General features: G+C 44.0%; 1 long non-coding RNA gene across 1 annotated transcript in view; it reads right to left on the bottom strand.

Annotated features, from left to right (window-relative positions):
• The window catches only part of LOC138651735 (uncharacterized), a 106564-nt gene that overhangs the window by 34772 nt on the left and 57744 nt on the right, over positions 1-14048 (bottom strand). The gene's annotated exons all lie outside the window — the stretch shown is intronic.

The following is a 14048-nucleotide window of genomic DNA, read 5'->3' as shown; positions in this document are numbered from 1 at the left end:
GCTGTTGGACCAGGTCCTGCAAATCGATTTGCACCATTTTTTACTCTTGAGCTAATCATTCATTCGGAAAAACATCTCCAAATCATCTCGCTCAAGACAAAGGAGCTCACTTATGGATCGGGTTACAGCCCCTTTTGTGTTTCTCTCATCCCAGAGCCGGATTTATAGCTACACTGGACAGTATGGCTGTATAATGTTCTCCATGCTGCTTATGGCCCTGTGCTACATAAAGACAAAAAGAAACAATGGAGAAATGGGGTTCACTGCACGGCCAAAGATACCAGGAGACACGGGTTATTTCTGTGCGGTTTACTGTAAATGCTTTTCAAAGTTAAACTTTTTCATCAGGTTTGTCCTGATGAAGTTTGTTAAATTTGAAATGCCCTGATAATAACCAGCACAGGTATAGCCTCGCAGAAATCCCTGGTGTCTCTGAGTGCACTGTGTACAGAACACATCGTCGTATCAGTTCGTATCCACCCACTAGCTCAGAGACAACTGAAAATTAGCGGTTGAAAATTGGTAAAAATGCAGGATATAATTCGTAAGTTATTCCTTAGGGACACACAACTTTATCTGCAAAGTGAACTTAAACTGTGGGCACACTGGAAATTTTCTAAGGCAAAGTTTAAAAAATTAGAAATACAAAAAACTAAAATTTTGAATTTTTTTGTGAAGGTATGGCAAAAATTTGAGGTTGGATTTCAGGTGGTACAGGAAAATAGAGCCCTATATTTTATGGGGTATTGCATTTATTTATGCCCTATTTTTTCAGTTGTTTTTTTTAAACTGAGGTTGCTTTCACAAAATAAGCATGCAAGGCTCACATCAAGGCTGTCGCATCAATGAGGCTTGTCCACTACCCGTCCAATAGGGGTGCAGAAAAAGACCATTACACAGCCTACACCACATGTCCGCAGATTTATCAAGTCCTGTCTAACCAGAATAATCCTTTTACTACTATTGGGCTTATGAAACTTGTAGTAATTACTGATTCGGAGAAGACGGATGAATTCTGGTTATTAACGTCAAATACGAAGCAAGTAAGTTGGTTAAAAGTGTTTCCGACTCTAAAAGGAGGGTCCTTAGCCTGGAAAACCCACCTGTGGCCTACAAAGGAAAGCCACCAGTAGGAATGGCGCCGGCTCTGATGGACCTGGCATGTTCAACAATTACATAGAATTTAGTTGCATGACTGATACTTACTGCAACATTCAGTCTGATTAATTAAAGGGAATCTGTCAGCAGGTTTCTGATATGGAATCTGATAGAAGCATGATCCAGGGTCAGAGAGCCTGATTCTAGCAATGGGTCCCTTTCTGGGCCACTTTGCGCAGTTTTCATATGATCCTTTTTCCTATGGTGTAAATGTAGCGGTGCTCAGAATGCTGATGTGTATATAACTCCGCCCACACAACAGCAAGCTGCCAATCAGTGATGGAGGCGGGGGTTACAAAGATTAGGCTGACTGCTTGGCACACGACACCTAGTCCTCTAATGATAATCTGATTTGTGCTGAAACTACTGCAAACTGCTGAGCAAGTGACAAATCCCTGGAATCGGAGTCTCTGCCCATATATGTTGCTTTCAAATTACATAGAAAACAAAAGCCAAAAGATTCCCTTTAAATGGAATTTATACTAACTCTATGATGGTTTTCCAGATTGAAAAAGTCACAAAAATTGGTGCGAGAGGTGTGTGTCTAAAGTATTTTGCAACTTTCTGGCTATCCACACCAATTCCAGCACTATTTAAAAAAAAAAAAAAAAAGTGGTCAAGCGCAACCAATAACTGTGCTGCAAATTTGCTATCATATCTAGTGATGAGCGAATAGCATTGCTGCTCGAGTCTCCTCGAGCACTCGGGTGGTCTCCGAGAATTTGTGCGTGCTCGGAGATTTAGTTTTTGTCGTAGCAGCTGCATGATTTACGGTTGCTAGACAGGCTGAATACATGTGGAGATTCCCTAACAAACAGGCAATCGTCACATGTATTCAGCCTGTCTAGCAGCCATAAATCATGCAGCTGCATAGACAAAAACTAGATCTCTGAGCACTAACAAATAGGGTTGAGCGAAAAGGGTCGGCCATTTTCAGAAGTCGCCGACTTTTGGCAAGGTCGGGTTTCATGAAACCCGACCCGACCCCGTGTGGGGTCGGCCATGAGGTCGGCGATCTTCTGAATCTGGTATCGGAATTCCGATACCGAGTTCTGATATGTTTGCAATATCGGAAGTCTGTATCGGAATCCATATTTAAGTGTAAAAGAAAGAATTAAAATAAAAAATATTGCTATACTCACCCTCTGACGCGCCCTGGTACTAACCGGCAGTCTTCCTTCCTTAGAATCAGCGCTTGAAAGACCTTCGGTGATGTCGCGGCTTGTGATTGGTCGCGCGACGGCCCATGTGACCGCTCACGCGACCAATCACAAGCCGGGACGTCACCGAAGGTCCTTTAAGCGCTGATTCTTAGGAAGGAAGGCTGCCGGAAAGAAGCAGGGCGCGTCCGAGAGTGAGTATATTCTTATTAGGTATTAGGGGGTTGCCTGGTTGCTAGGGAATTCCCCCATTTGTATTCAAGCTGCCTAGCAGCCGTAAATCATGCAGCTGCTGCGATGAAAACTAAATCTCCGAGCACTCACGAATACTCGGAGACCACCCGAGCAACGAGTATACTCGCTCATCATTAATCCACTAGAAAGTTGCAGAAATGTTCCTCATTCATTTCATTTTATGGCACAGACGGCCCAAATATTCACCGTATTCGTTAGGAGGCATGCTCTTCTTAATACATTTGCTACATCTTACTCCAGCAGGTTGGTGGTTAAATACTGGCAAGACTTACAAGTATATTTAGGAGTTTAAATAAAGCTCTGTTCACACTACAGATGGGGCTCTACTAGCGGCCGCTGACGACAGTATTGTCACATATGAAAGCGAGATGTCAATGTCGTCAGAGAAACAGACACAGCAATCGAAGGTTGACAGAGACATCGTACGTCAAGGGATCTGTAGTGTGCAAGATCTGCATCAATTGTGGGAAAAAACCTCCTTAATTATAAGGCTACACTCCCACAGTCAGTAACCGGCAGTGCTATGGATGTAGCACATGTCCGCTCCGTCCAAAGCGCTGCCGGTTATTGAACGCAGGTGATCCGCATGTGTTCATTGAACCGTGCGGATTCACCGCGTCCCAGTACATTGTATGGGTGACATTTCTCTTGCGGAGACTAAGCGTCTCCACAGGATGAATAGACATGTTGCGGTCTGGAAAGTCGCTCCACACGTCCGTTTCCGCAGATAAGCCGCGGGTGTCTGTGAACGCATAGTGGACATGGGATTTGTTGAAATCCCATCCACTATGCTGTCACATCTGGATGATGCGGAAGTACAGTGTCCAACCCGCTGCTTTACTGACCGTGAGATCGTACCCTAAGAACCGAAACTTTCATATTATTCACTCTTAAACAGAACGATTCATCTAAAAATGACCTGCTGCTTAAGTCAGGCTTTTATGTTCAGTGTATTATTAAAAAAGTGTTTGTTTTCAATTATATCCATATTATAATAAAAATCTTTATTTTTATAAAGCACCAACACATTCCGCAGCGCTTTACAGTTTTGCACACTTTGTCATCGCTGTCCACGATGGGGCTCACAATCTAAATATCATTATATAAAAAAGAAAATCTGAAATCTTACTACTCTTATACTCACCGCTTGGCCTTACACTAAATTCTTGCTTCTTTTTCGGTTCTGAAAGCTTTCCAGCACTCTCAATATCATGCAAGATTGCAATGACTGATAACACAATATCCACCAGTCACAATAGATGTCACAGCTCACCTCCTCCTCCTCCAAAACAATGACTGTTAACACCTCTATATACAGTAGATAAAGCAGCAGATGATAGCAAGCAGTGTTATAATCCTGCAAAAATTGTTAATGGTGTAACACTGCGTGCTGAATCTTTGCTATAATTCATTTGTTGCGTTGTACTCAATACTCACTGTTGTAAATTCATGGTTGACGTCACTATAGATGTTATCTGGTGAAAGGTGTTATAGCACATAGATGTTGCCAGGTCTAGAGTCTTTGATCATCTATCCACCCCAGGTATGCTGGCCAGCTGGTAATTTATTCCAAACCAGCTCCCACAATCCCTCTCACCTGATCCTCTACTCAGTCCTATAAAATTAGTAGCATTCTAAGGGGTGCACGTGTATGGGGTGCAAGCACGCGTCCCTGCTGCAAAGTACACCTACAGCGAAGTATACAGAAGCTGCAGTCAACTCAACTGCAGTTAGTCATGGCAGGAGTCAGGACCCCACACTAGGCTTCTGTCTCCTTTGGGTATGTCTGCTGAATATGCACTTCTTATTACTTAGACCTAGCTTTTCTATTAACCCATCTAAGGGTACCGTCACACAGTGCAATTTTCATCGCTACGACGGCACGATTCGTGACGCTTCAGCGTCGTAACAATATCGCTCCAGCGTCGTAGACTGCTGTCACACTTTGCAATCTACGACGCTGGAGCGATAATTTCATGACGTATGTGCGATGTAGAAGCCGTTGGTTACTATGCGCACATCGTATACGATATATGTTACACCATGCAATCATGCCGCCACAGCGGGACACTAGACGACGAAAGAAAGTTTCAAACGATCTGCTACGACGTACGATTCTCAGCGGGGTCCCTGATCGCAGGAGCGTGTCAGACACTGCGATATCGTAACTATATCGCTCGAACGTCACGAATCGTGCCGTCGTAGCGATCAAAATTGCACTGTGTGACAGTACCCTTACTCCTTCACCATGTTTACATATGCCCTTACAGTGTTTGCTCCACTAATCCTCACTCTCCTTTGCTATCCCCAAACCCCAGCACCCTCTAACCAAATAATCATCTCCCATTCCCTCTTTCCTCCCCACCTGACCTGCTCCTCAACCTGAGATCTCTCCTAATAAATACAAGCCAGCCACTCTCCTTCTTCCACCTGCTCTCCCTCTCTCTGCTTCTCCTCACGGCTAGCGACATATCTCTCAATCCTGGACCCCCACAGCTAATACCTCCCATTACTACCCCCTACTACTGCTCCCTATTTAATATTAACTACTACAATCCTCCAAATGTAAAGCCCATGCCCTTGACGCCCACCCACCTGCTCTCTGTCTCTGGAGGACTCTAGAATGCCCGTTCCATCTGCAATAAGCATCACGTGATTCATGACCTTTTTCTCTCGCAATCTTGCCTTCCTCGGCCTCACAGAAACATGGCTGTGTGCCTCTGACACCGCCTCCCCTGCTGCGCTGTGTTATGGTAGCCTCCACTTCACTCACACTCTTCGCCCCAGTAACAAACATGGTGGAGGAGTGGGTCTTCTCCTTTCTTCTAACTGCACCTTTAACCCAATCCCACCTCTACCCTCCCTTATCCTCCCCTCTTTTAAAGACCACTCTATCAGAAATCTACTCTTCCTCCAACCTCCAAGTGGCAGTCATATACCGACCTCCGGGACCTGGCCATTGCCTTTATTGACCAATTCTCTACCTGTCTCTCACTTTTTCCACTGACATTCCCACTTTCATCATGGTTGACTTCAACATCCCTACTGATACCCTTCAGTCTACAGCCTCCAAACGCCTGTCTCTTACTTAATCTTTTGGACTTACTCAGTGGTCCTCCTCAGCATCCCACACAGATGGACATACATTAGCCCTGATCTTCACCCGTCTGCTGTCTATCTAACTTCACAACCTCCCTTCTCCCTCTAGCAGACCACCATCTACTCACTTTCTCGTTCCTGTCCTCCTCTCATGTCACCCATGTCCAGCAACATGTGCACCTCGCACACCTAGACACCCACATGCTCTATGACTATCCTACCACTGACATCCATATCCTCACTCCATGACACAGACAGTGCACTGCTTTTCTCTCGCATCAGCTATTGACACGGTCGCCCCTCTAGTTCATGGCAGAGTCCAAAGTATCAATAGACAACCCTGGCACAATAACATCACTAAAAAGCTTCGGCAAGGGTCCAGGGTTGGAGACCGGCATTGAAAGAAAACAAATTTGCAAGATGATTTCACTGCACTCAAAAAAGCAACACTCGCTTTCAAATCTGCCCTCACCTCTGCTAAAGAGGCCTACTTCACAACCCTTATATCTTCCTTATCCTACAACCCCAAACAGTTATTCAAAACGTTTGACTCCCTGCTCCGCCCCCCACTGCCCCCTCCAACCTCCCTCATCTCTGAAAAATAAGATCGACCAAACAAGGCAAGTCTTTATTGTTCAACCATCACAACCCCTTTGTATACCAGACCAATGGCCTTCCACCATAACCTCCCTCTCCAACATCACTGAAGGGGAGCTTAATTGTCTCCTCTCCAAATCACACCTCACCACTTGTGCACTAGACCCCATCCCACCTCCTCGCCAACCTCACCACCACACTAAACCCATCACTAACCCATCTATTCAACCAATCACTAACTTCTGGAACTTTCCCTTCTGCTTTCAAACATGCCACAAAATCACGCTTATCCTTAAAATGCCAACTAACGACCTACTTACAGCCAAAACTAATAGACGATAAGAATAAAATCTCCAAAATTCTCCAGGCAATTATATTGATTTATTCCAAGATCTGGTAGTAAAAGATGTGGAGGCTATCTTACATCGTAAACCCAAGAAGAATTTATCTACCAGTGAAGAACGGGCAATACGAGAAATGCAGCAGTGGGATGACGTAGTCATAAGAAAGGCGGACAAGGGCGGCAATTTAGTCATTTTAGATAAAAACTATTACATCAAGGAAGCGATGTCTCAACTAAACGATAAAACTACCTATATCGCTCTTGACTACAATCCTACTGTTAAATTTAAAGAGAAACTGAGAACGTTATTAAACAAATATGTAGCAAAGGGTACCTTGATGAAAAATAAAGCTGAAAAACTATTACCAGAACACGCTAATATACCACATTGGTATAGTTTGCCAAAGATACATAAAAACGCCACACACCCACCCGGGCGTCCTATAATATTCGGAATCGGATCATTAACAGAACCTTTGTCTAAATTTCTCAATCAGCTACTGAAACCGCTACTGCAGAAAATCCCATCGTTTGTGAAAGACTCTGGGGACTTTCTAACATCCTTACAATCAATAGATTGGCAACCAACTTTTGCCCTAGTATCAATAGATGTAGTCAACTTATATACAAGGATACCCCAAGCAAAGGGCATTGAGGCAATACGAACAATTTTTGGCAAATACCGATAAAGATCAAAATTTTATTGCATTTATTGCAGAAAGCCTAGAATTTGTTCTTTCACACAATGCGTTTAAATTTATTGATAAATGGTTTCTACAATGCATGGGAACTGCGATGGGTACGCCCGTCGCATGTGTTTTTGCTAACCTTTTTCTTGCAGTTTTCGAGGAAAAATATATAACATCAGATGCAAATCCCTTCTTAAAATATACGCGAACGTATTTAAGATTCGCGGACGATGTTTTCATCGTCTGGGACGGGTCTAAGAAAGAGTGATGCTTTTGTGGCCCATCTTAATGTAGTGAACGAGGACAATATGCAATTCACAGCCTGTTTCGGAGGAAACATGGTGGATTTTCTAGACGTGAAAATTGAGATAGTGGATGGTTAGTTTAACACGAAAGTACATAAAAAACCTACAGCAACAAATAACTTGTTGCATTTCAATAGCGCCCACCCGTTTCACACAAGAAATAGCAGACCCTACAGCCAAATGGTGCGGTATAGAAAAATTAATAATAATGAAGTGACATTTCAAGAACAAATTGCTGAGCTGAAAACGAATTTTTGGAACAGAAACTATCCATCTAATATATTGTTAGCAGCCGAACAGAGTGGGGAAGCTCACACAAAAAGATCTGCTAAAAAAAAGGTAAGAAAACTGTACGGCCCCTCCCACATGAGAAGGATCATAAAAAATTTGTATTCACCTTCACGCATAGTCTAATAGATAAAGAAATTTATGTGGCTATAAATAAGAACTGGCATGTGTTACAAAACGATATGGAATTATTGGCACTAACAATAAATCACCAAGATTTGCGTACAAACGTACAAAAAATTTGGGTGACCTTCTGGTTAAAAATCGTCTTCTACCTATGGGAAATCATAGATGCGGTAACTGTAATTTTTGCCATCTCAGACTTCTGGAAAATCCCATTCGTATAGGTTCCATCAATCACACAGTCCGGCAGTTAATCACGTGTAAAACTAAATATGTAGTCTATTTAATTCTCTGTCCATGTTCATTTTTTTATATCGGTAAAACTATTCGTCCAATGGCCACAAGATTCAGAGAACACTATAATTCGATAGCAACTGGAAAAGGCTGCCCCCGATTTATTAAACATATGCGAGACAAACATAATGCGAACCCGAATGTATTACGGTTTGGAAGTAGTAAAATGCCCGATCCAAGGTGGTGATCGCAATAAAATCCTACTCCAACGGGAGGCAAGATGGATTATGGAGACTAATGCGCAAGGGCCCATCGGACTTAACGATAAATTGGACATGGCTATATTTTTGTAAATCTATAGAGTCATAGTATTCATAATATTTGAAGCCTAATGTTTGTTTCTAACTGTGCTCATTAAGCATTATACGATGCACATAACCGTTAAGGTTTTTATTACTTGTTCACATGTTTATGTCTAGCTGTCTAATCCCCTATAAAGGAAATGACGTTTTTAATTGTGCACCTGGACCCGTGGAAGCGCACGAGCACGAAACGGCCGTCGTCCTCCTCTCACTCCCCGCACAATGACTGATAACACCTCTATATACAGTAGATAACGCAGGATCCACCATTCACAATAGGTGATATCACAGCTCACCTCCTCCTCCTGTACAATGACTGATAACACCTCTATATACAGAAGATAACGCAGGATCCACCATTCACAATAGGTGATGTCACAGCTCACCTCCTCCTGTACAATGACTGATAACTCCTCTATATACAGTAGATAACACAGGATCCACCATTCACAATAGGTCATATCATAGCTTAACTATCCACTTCTCTGCACAAAGACTTTTGCTCAGATTAGAGCATGCTCAGAAAACGCTTCTATACCATCAATTTGTTTTTAATTTCTGTACATATCAGGGGTTTCAAACATACGACCAGCATGTGGTCCCTCAGGCTGTTTGATGTGGCCCGCAGGCACATGAGCTCCTGTAATGATGTAGCCCGGTACAGGAGGCCGCCAACGCAATGTGCAGAGGCCAGCTCTCTGTGCTGCAAAACCAATAGCAGCCACCAGCCAATCAGAGGCCAGCAGTGGATGTTGGTCTGCTGACAGCGTATGATGTCACTGTCATTCGCTGTCCCGACTGTGGAAGAAGAGGACGCTGTTCGCCAAGGGAGCGGAGGAAAGCGAGAAGGATTTTTTAAAATGTATAATGTGAAGAGCGGCACAAAGTGGATCATGGCTCCTATATGGGGACAAGGAAGGGGGACACGGCTGGTATAATGGGATTAGCATGGAGGATATTACTACAACTAGATGGTGGCCCAATTCTAACGCATCGGGTATTAAAGAATATGCATGTCCACGTAGTATACTGCTCAGCCACGTAATATATTGCCCAACCACGTAGTATATTGCCCAGTGACATAGTATATTGCCCAGTGACATAGTATATTGCCCAGCTACGTAGTATATTGCCCAGTCATGTAATATATTGCCCAACCACGTAGTATATTGCCCAGCCACGTAGTATATTGCCCAGTCACGTAGTATATTGCCCAGTCACGTAGTATATTGCCCAGTCACGTAGTATATTGCCCAGCCACGTAGTATATTGCCCAGTCACGTAGTATATTGCCCAGCCACGTAGTATATTGCCCAGCCACGTAGTATATTGCCCAGCCACGTAGTATATTGCCCAGCCACGTAGTATATTGCCCAGTCATGTAGTATATTGCCCAGCCACGTAGTATATTGCCCAGCCACGTAGTATATTGCCCAGTCATGTAATATATTGCCCAACCATGTAGTATATTGCCCAGTGACGTAGTATATTGCCCAGCCACGTAGTATATTGCCCAGTCACGTAGTATATTGCCCAGCCACGTAGTATATTGCCCAGTCACGTAGTATATTGCCCAGCCACGTAACATATTGCCCAGTCACGTAGTATATTGCCCAGTCACGTAGTATATTGCCCAGCCACGTAGTATATTGCCCAGTCACGTAGTATATTGCCCAGTCACGTAGTATATTGCCCAGTCACGTAGTATATTGCCCAGTCACGTAGTATATTGCCCAGTCACGTAGTATATTGCCCAGTCACGTAATATATTGCCCAACCACGTAGTATATTGCCCAGTCACGTAGTATATTGCCCAGTCACGTAGTATATTGCCCAGTCACGTAGTATATTGCCCAGTCACGTAGTATATTGCCCAGTCACGTAATATATTGCCCAACCACGTAGTATATTGCCCAGCCACGTAGTATATTGCCCAGTCACGTAGTATATTGCCCAGCCACGTAGTATATTGCCCAGCCACGTAGTATATTGCCCAGCCACGTAGTATATTGCCCAGTCATGTAGTATATTGCCCAGCCACGTAGTATATTGCCCAGCCATGTAGTATATTGCCCAGTCATGTAATATATTGCCCAACCATGTAGTATATTGCCCAGTGACGTAGTATATTGCCCAGCCACGTAGTATATTGCCCAGTCACGTAGTATATTGCCCAGCCACGTAGTATATTGCCCAGCCACGTAGTATATTGCCCAGCCACGTAACATATTGCCCAGTCACGTAGTATATTGCCCAGTCACGTAGTATATTGCCCAGTCACGTAGTATATTGCCCAGTCACGTAGTATATTGCCCAGTCACGTAGTATATTGCCCAGTCACGTAGTATATTGTCCAGCCACGTAGTATATTGCCCAGTCATGTAGTATATTGCCCAGCCACGTAGTATATTGCCCAATCATGTAGTATATTGCCCAGTCACGTAGTATATTACCCAGCCACGTATGTAACAGGTTAAAAAAGACTTAAAATAAAAAATAAACATATACTCGCGTTCCGAGGGCCCCTTGTAGTTCTGGCGCTTGTGTGCGGCGCACGCGGCAGCTTCCGGTCCCAGGGTTGGTATGAGCGCAGGACCTGTGATGACGTCGCGGTTACATGACCGTGACATCATGGATGGTCCTTCTCGCATACCATCCTTGGCCCCGGAACCTGCCGCTTGCACTGCTGAGGAGAGGACGCGACGGCGGAGGGTGAGAATAACATTTTTTTTGTAACATTAGATCTTTTTACTATTGATGTTGCATACGCATCATAAATAGTAAAAAGTTGGTCACACAGGGTTAATAGCTGCGTTAATGGAGTGTGTTACACCGTGGTCCGTTAGCGCTGGCATTATCCCTGTGTGAGGGCTGACTGGAGGGGAGTACGGAGCGGGCACTGACTGCGGGGAGGAAGGAGCGGCCATTTTTCTGCCGGACTGTGCTGGTCGCTGATTGGTCGCAGCAAAACAGCCATGACCAATCAGCGACTTGAATTTCCATGACAGACAGAGGCCGCGACCAATGAATATCCGTGACAGAAAGACAGACAGATGGAAGTGACCCTTAGACAATTATATAGTAGACTAGATGGTGGCCCGATTCTAACGCATCAGGTATTCTAGAATATGTATGTATGTATATAGCAGCCACATAGTATATAGAACAGGCCACGTAGTATATAGGAGTACTATGTGGCCTGTGGTATATTCCATGTGGCTGCTATATGCATACATACATATTGTAAAATACCCGATGCGTTAATATAGGCCACGCAGTAAATAATACAGCCCATGTAGTATATAACACAGCCCACACAATATATAGCAGCCACGCAGTATATAACACAGGCCATGTAGTATGTAACACTGGCCACATAATATATAACACAACCCACGTAATATATAGCACAGCCCACATAATATATAGCACAGCCCACATAATATATAGCACAGCCCACATAGTATCTAACAGTGGCCACGTAGTATATAGCATGCAGTATAGAACACAGCCACGTAGTATATAACACTATATGGTATATATGGTGCATATGGTATATATGGTGTATACACTGCACATGTCAGGCTCCTCTCCACTACACACAGGGACACTGCAGGCTTCTCTCTAGCTGATGCAGGGCTGCTCTCTCTGACCCTTCTATGTACACAGTCCTCCTGATAGCTCATGTGAAATTTCTTATGAAGTGATCAATGTTGGATTTCTTAAGTTTTCCTTTTGTATTTTGTGACAGATTAGGAGAATGAGTCATGGGCTCTTTATTTAGGAACTGCCGCTCTGGAGGTGAGGTGACCTGCTGGCACCTCCTGCTCTGCCCCATACCTGATGCCTCTGTAGCACTTGTTTCCTTGTGCTGCAGATATATAAAGCTGCGAGGTGCCCGGAGGAGGCAGAGCTGCTGCACACAGAGCACGGGCTGCATCCGACAACTCAGAGCGGTCTCGCGAGATGATGACGTAGCTGTCTCACGAGACCACTACGTCATCATCTCGCGAGATCGCAATGCATGGCGCGGTCACCAGAGCGTCGCGAGGAGCGGGAAAGGCACCGGAAGGGGAGTATATGATGATTTTTTTTTTTTTATTATTTTTTAACATTAGATCTTTTTACTACTGATGCTGCATAGGCCGCATCAATAGTAAAAAGTTGGTCACACAGGGTTAATAGCGGCGGTAATGGAGTGCGTTACACCGCGGTCCGTTAGCGCTGCCATTAACCCTGTGTGAGCGCTGACTGGAGGGGAGTACGGAGCGGGCACTGACTGCGGGGAGGAAGGAGCGGCCATGTTGCCGTTGGACTGCGCCCGTCGCTGATTGGTCGTGGCAATGGTCGTGGGCGTTTTGCCACGACCAATCAGCGACTTGGATTCCATGACAGACAGAGGCCGCGACCAATGAATATCCGTGAATGAATATCCGTGACAGAAAGACAGAAGGACAGACAGACAGATGGAAGTGACCCTTAGACAATTATATAGTAGATATGGAGACCAGGATGGAGGATATTACTACAAGATAGGGATATAATTACAAGATGGGGACCAGGATGGGAGACATTACTGCAACATGTTGGCCAGAACTACAATAAGGTGCTAACTGTAAGAAAATATTATTATATTAGTCCAATTGGAGGACATGACAAAAAAATTGTAAAATTAAAATTTGGGAAAAAATATTTTGCCACTAAAAATGGTGTTTTATGCACAAACTAAAGTAAACAAGACAAGTGCACATTTGTGATCGCCACATCTGTATTGATCCAGGCTATAGTATAAAACTATACCATAACCCATACAATGAATGCCATTTAAAATAATTAAAGGGAATCTGTCACCCATGGGACGTTTTTACCTATTAATATGGGCATACAGGTGACAGGACCATTTTATCCATTCTACCTGTATGTCCATACCTGCATTCTTGATGTGCATAAGTCATCTTTTATTGGTTTATGTTAATGAGTGTTTGCAGGCTCCGGGCCTGCGATGCCAGGAAGAAAACTCAGCCTCCGGCGTTCATTATCATAGCACCCCCCTCCCATCAGCGTCGCACTACCCTGTGATGTGTAGTGGTGGCCCCGGAATCCCGCACCTGCACCCTGCAATCGCACCATTATACTTACCTTTTCTACCCTGCTATGGGCATGGGCTTCATTGTTCTTCTTCGGCATATCAAGACTGCAAATATGGGCATACAGGTAGGACTATTTATCCATTCTATCACCTGTATGCCCATAATACTGAGAAAAAACGTCCCAGGGCCAGGAGGTGAGAGATTCCCTTTAAACAAATAACACATAAAAAATCTTTTTTTTAAAAAAAAAGGTAGCGCTAAAAAATGTCATCTCATCCTGCAAAGAATGTGGGTCATCAAATTACTTTTTTTTTTTTTCTATGTTCGGACCCTATACCCAAACTA

This window comes from Ranitomeya imitator, chromosome 10 (assembly GCF_032444005.1).
Source record: "Ranitomeya imitator isolate aRanImi1 chromosome 10, aRanImi1.pri, whole genome shotgun sequence".
Lineage (NCBI taxonomy): Eukaryota > Metazoa > Chordata > Amphibia > Anura > Dendrobatidae > Ranitomeya > Ranitomeya imitator.
The sequence above is the reverse complement of the archived record's forward strand: the minus strand, read 5'-3'. Positions and strand labels throughout refer to the sequence as shown.